General features: G+C 30.8%; 1 protein-coding gene across 3 annotated transcripts in view; it reads right to left on the bottom strand.

The window, feature by feature from the left end:
- LOC135204085 (glycine receptor subunit alpha-2-like) overlaps positions 1 to 6,000 on the bottom strand; it is a 161,498-nt gene that overhangs the window by 61,552 nt on the left and 93,946 nt on the right. Inside the window, exon 1 of one of the 3 annotated variants that reach the window (XM_064234080.1) lies at positions 4,728 to 4,838. The exons of the other annotated variants lie outside the window; for them this stretch is intronic. The gene's annotated coding sequence lies outside the window, so the exon portion shown is untranslated. Of the gene's footprint in view, positions 1 to 4,727; positions 4,839 to 6,000 lie in introns of those variants that run through there. 3 annotated transcript variants of the gene reach the window in all.

Below are 6,000 nucleotides of genomic sequence, written 5' to 3'. Positions count from 1 at the left end.
AAAGGAAGAAGTCTACTTCAAAATCCCAGTGAGTAACTGAGGGTACATTTTATGCACAAGAGAACCCCCCCCCCCCCCCACCACCTGATAGACAAACAGTCGTAGATCGCGTCACCCACTTCCAATTTTGATCTGAGTATGTTCACATCACGGTCCAGATAGACCGTGGTTCACATCTAAGAAAGAAAGGGAGAAAATAGATGGAAATTCCATATCTCTAGATTTGACATTGGTACAACACTGGATAATATAATATGTGCATTCTTCTTGTGCTCGCATTTGAATGTAAATATTATAAATCAATCACTGTTTCCTGCGAAATCCTATGGAACTTGATGAATGGAACGTGGAAAAAGTTCCCGGTTCCAGAGAGAGAGAGAGAGAGAGAGAGAGAGAGAGAGAGAGAGAGAGAGAGAGACTGTTTACTGAATACCCAAATCTTCACGGGCTGATTAGATACACACACACACACACACACACACACACACACACATATATATATATATATATATATATATATATATATATATAATATATACACATATATATACATAATATACATATATATATAATATATATATATATATATATATATATATATGTGTGTGTGTGTGTGTGTGTGTGTGTGTGTGTGTGTGGGTGTGTGCGTGTGCGCGTGTGTGTGAGATGTCGTGGAAAACTTCAGGTTGCAAAAACGTTCCATGACTTGTGTACTTAATTTCTGGAATTTGTAGGTTCAATAACAAAAGGGTTCTCAAGAACTGACTTAATATTTGATTCGTACTTAGAAAGATCTCTGAAAGACTCAAAGCCACGAAGGCTTCTACCTTTATTTGTATATATTCATCACGTTCCACATTTTCGTGATTAAGTTTTACATGTATATGTATGTATGTATGTATGTATGTAGTATGTATGTATGTATGTGCGTGCGTGCAGGCGCGTGCATGCCTTGTACTGGACTTGTTACCATAATTTTTTCCAACCTATATTTCAGTATATATATGTGTATATGTATATATATAACTTAATTAAAAATATTATATATTATATATATATTATATATATTTTATTTATTTATTACATAACTGTATTCATTGTGTGGTGTTTCCTTAAGAAACATAATGGCTGGAATCGTGAATTGTTAATTCATGTACAATATTTTATTAGCATTGGATTGTATACTAAAAAGAAAATCCTTTACACTGCGTATTGCAAACAAAAGAAGCATTGTTTTTCTAATTGCTTTAATAGGTTTCTTAAACGATACATAATTGTTCACAACGCTCTAGAAATGAGTCTTAGATTATTTTAATAAGTTAATAATATCCTAAGAAAAAAAAGCAGAACGATGATACCTTTGGCCTATGGAGGAACGCCTAAATTACTTGATGATGTCAGTAATGCCCTAAAAAATAAATAAAAAATGACGGATAACGTGGGAATGTGGATAAACTTTCCATAATTTTAAATATATGATAAAAAAATTACGTTAGCATATCATCATATGTGCTTAAATTATGATCGTAAGTATAGATCTCCTGAGAACCTTGTAATCACACGTAAAAACGTAAACGAGAAGTAGTCACAATTACAAATACGAATTCCGTGCAGTCTTGCAGTACTTTTACTCCAGAACGGTCTCAGATGAAGACTTGATCTGTCAGTACTTTACTCTTATCCCAAGATCACGTCTGTACGATTCAGTAGTTATTTACTTAAAAAAAAATTAGCCGGAAAGAAAATGGGTTACCTATAAATTTTTCTAATTACTTTTACAGTTACAGGTTCCAGTTTACGCCCTAAAACATCACAGAATTACGAAATTGATTGTACTTTACAGAGGAATAGATATATAGATATATAGATATATAGATATATAGATATAGATATATATATATATATATACATATATATATATATATATATATATATATATATATATATATATATATATATATATATATATATATATATGTATATATGTATATATATATGTATATATATATATATATATATATATCATATCTATACTATATCTATGTATATATGTAATATATCTGTATCTATATATGTATATATATATATATATATATACATATATATATGATATATGTATATATATATATATAGATATAAACATATATATACTATATATATAATTTATATGATTTATATATATAATATATATATATATATATATATATATATATATAATATATTAGCAAAGTTAAACACTGCATCCGTGTACTAGAATATTATATTGTGGGAAGCCCCTAAAATTTGGGCAAAATTTAAAGTTTTTATTTAAGTTTTCGGAGAGCACATTCTCTCCCTCTTTCTGAAAGAGGGAGAGAATTTACTCTATAAATGCTTAAGTAAAGACTTAATATTTTGTCCAAATATTAGTGGGCTTCCTACATTATATATATAATATATATATATATATATATATATATATATATATATATATATATATTATATATATATATATATATATTATATATATATATATATCAGCCTCTTAATAAGAAAGAAGTAAATTGTTCTTGTTAAAAATATTATTGGTCGCAACAATCCACAAGAATGGAGTCACAGATCCTACGAACTGTTTTCAAGCAATAATTTGTTGAAAAATGATTTATTTCTGCGGTGAAATTCGCCATTTTTATGGGCCATATTCAACTACTTTCTAATATATCCAAAGTTGTATCCAAGGTCCTTTAAATATACTCGGACTATATTTAAAAGTCCGTGGTTGTATCAAAAGAGCAAGTGAGCCAATCAGCGCGCTATACGGAAGGCGCCAACCGATATCCCATATCAATGTAAACAAAATGCCGGGCACTGTACCACACATGCCTTTTGCTTCTTGTCCACCTTAATTGGTTTACAGCCTCAGATCAGATACCTTCATTGATTGAAGGGGTGGGGGAGGGGGGGGGACGACTATTATTTGGAAAGTACTGTGTAAACATTGACTTCATTCCAGATTGAAATAAATTTCTTACTGGCAAGTAATATGATTATCCATTTCTAAAATTATCATGGGATCCAATTAGAACCCATTCGTAAAGAAAATAATGCGCTTTCGTGACACTAGATGCAATTCTTATATCCAACAATGCTGAAAAATCCTTTTTAGCTTTACTAAAAAATAAAAAATAAATCGCTAATATATAAAAAAAAAAATGTGAAATCTTTGGCTTGCAAAATTTGGAAAGTACTGTAAAAAATAAATTCAGTATCTCATTGCTGGTTATAACTGTATTATCAATTGCTGGTTATAAAAATGTTATCAATCGCTGGTTATACATTTTTTATTATCAATCGTTGGTTTTCATAATTTTATTATTAATAAACATTGAAAATATCCTTCTTTAAATTTATCATGGGACCCAATCACAAACAGCTTAAACAAAAATAAATAAAGACATTTACATGACACTTGATGTAACTCCTACATCTGTTTTGCCAACATTGCAGAACAATGGTTTTTAGCTTTTTAAAAAATAAATCACTCATTAGTCACTGGCATTACGAAAATGTGGAAATATATGGTTAGCAAAATTTGGACAAGGGAAGTAAGCTGCACTACTGAAACAGCCTCACTGAAATATGGTACTATTGTTAATAAATTCACAGTCTCGTGAAAACAAATTGTTAAAAAATCCACAATTATATATTAAAACATATTTCTATGTAAAAAAGACTTTCGATCCTCACCAGATGAGGAACACCGTTCAGGTGTTCGATAGTCTTGGTTTTTATATAGAAATATATTTTAAATATAATTGTGGATTTTGTAATAATATGGTACTATCTTTTTCAGTTAAAACGAAAGGTATTATAAAAAGACTGACCGGTAAGCAAAAAAAAAAAAAAAAAAAAAAAAAAATCCACTGTTTATGTAAATGACTATCGAGCGTTAAAAAAATCCTTGAGCCCCATTAACAATTTTCAATACAGTCATTAAACAGACCCTTTCTATTTACACTTGCTTAGAAAATATGTCGTGTATATATTTTATTTAAAATCAATGAAATGCGTCTACTGCATCAGTCGCTTGAAAAATGTCAATTATTATTTCTCAAATACCCAGAGTATTGAAAACTACACGTGAATATCCTCTAATTCAGTACACGGCGCAAACAACAATTTCTAAACTCCGTAAGATTTAATATTACCTAAGATTATCAAAATGACTACGCTTTATGTTTTTAAGCTTTCCTACCACGCCCCCCCCCCCCCCCACCCGTCCCCTCCAACAATAATAACAACAAAGTCGTTTGTAGGCTTACTCCCTGAGTAAACTAAAAAGCTGGCTCAGTTGTGTAAGATGTCATTCCTTTTACCACTTACGGTCGGTTAGTCCGAATATTATCTGAGATGCATATTAATTATTATCTCTGATGGCAAATTAATGTTTTGGAATATAAGATAATTATTGGACGCTGAACATTTGAATAATTATGTAGAGTTATTTGAGTTTATTTTCAGTTGCTGTATATGAAAGCAATTTGTGGAATATTGTCACATGAAAACTCCTAAACACAATATTGTAATTAAAGAATAACGTATATCGTACGTACATTGGACATTTTACATAAAAAAAAATTACCAAACTTTTGGAACATGCGTACGTTTAAGTGCCGTAGCTGACACAGCATTATAAAAATGAATGTAAAATAACTTCTGACCTCAAACTTCAAACAAGAACAACTTACCTTCGACTTTGCTTGACTGATGTGGAAACTTTGATGTGTGTTCGTTATTGTTGGAGCTACTGATTATCTATCATTCACGTATCGAATTACATTGGTAGTATGTTTCCCCTATTCGAGAGAGCATTAAAATTGGAATTACAATTAGTTTATCATCACGATTGCTTTGCTACTTACAATATCAAGACAAGACTGAACGAGCGTGAAAACGATTTTTCATACTAAAAAAAACACGACCAACTACGAGTAGAATCACTTCAAATTTACCGAAAATAAATCTCTCAGGAAGTGTATAGTCCCATCTTACTTAACCCGAATGACGTACCTGAAACTTCCCTAAATTAAAAAAAAAATAAAATAAAAACCAACATATGGTTAAAAGCAGTCTTTCGATAACGATAAGTACACCCAAAGATTCAAATCTAATTTACACTAAGAACTTCCAATACATAAATGAAGATGGCAATATCGCTTTTGTTACGGACAAAACCATTCACTCGAACAAACGGGACGATACTGCATAACTGCACTGGAAACTTGGAAAGTTAAAAACGAGCTTACATCTAATTCTCTATGCCTCGTTAGCCAAGAGGAAAAGACCTATTCCATACTATTGTACTCAATTGCCTGTGTTCAGTTGTATCAGCGCATTTGAAAATAGTAGTCGGTTATCTTACGAGGGTAAAGCCTGTTTTACCCGTTAAGAGCAATTACATAACTGTAGTGAGCAATACACTCGTATAAAACTCACAGAAATTATTCATCTGTCAAATCTTATTTTGTAGATTTATTAATAATATTTTTTCTCATATCCAGAATTTACTTATGATTTATATGAAGTTTACTCCATCTCCTATGAATATTTAAATTTATTTTCTTGTTGCTATTTTCCCCGATTCATTTACATCGCTACGTGTTATAATCAAAATACAAAATTCGGTATTAAACCGTTATATATCCACTTTTGCGGCTTGTTTAGCACTAGCCCCTTGCGGATTACCGTAAAAAAACATAAATAAAAGGCTGTAAATATCATAAAGACAAACAACAAAAGGCGGTATTTTTTTCTTTATGATTTTTAGGTATTTGTTTGTGTTTTAACGGTTAACCCCTCAAAGAGCTTGTAATGAACACTCCGCAAAGGTGGGTACATACCGGGTTAATATCCAAAATTCGTACTCTAGAATATCCTAATATCTGGTAAGGAAAAGAATGAATTGCCAATAAGATTCATTCTTATGTACACGTTGAAGTCACCAAGATGAACTGGTCCCCT

Source organism: Macrobrachium nipponense, chromosome 44 (assembly GCF_015104395.2).
Source record: "Macrobrachium nipponense isolate FS-2020 chromosome 44, ASM1510439v2, whole genome shotgun sequence".
Taxonomy (NCBI): Eukaryota; Metazoa; Arthropoda; class Malacostraca; order Decapoda; family Palaemonidae; genus Macrobrachium; species Macrobrachium nipponense.
Note: the sequence above shows the minus strand (reverse complement) of the source record. Positions and strands in the feature narration are given on the sequence as shown.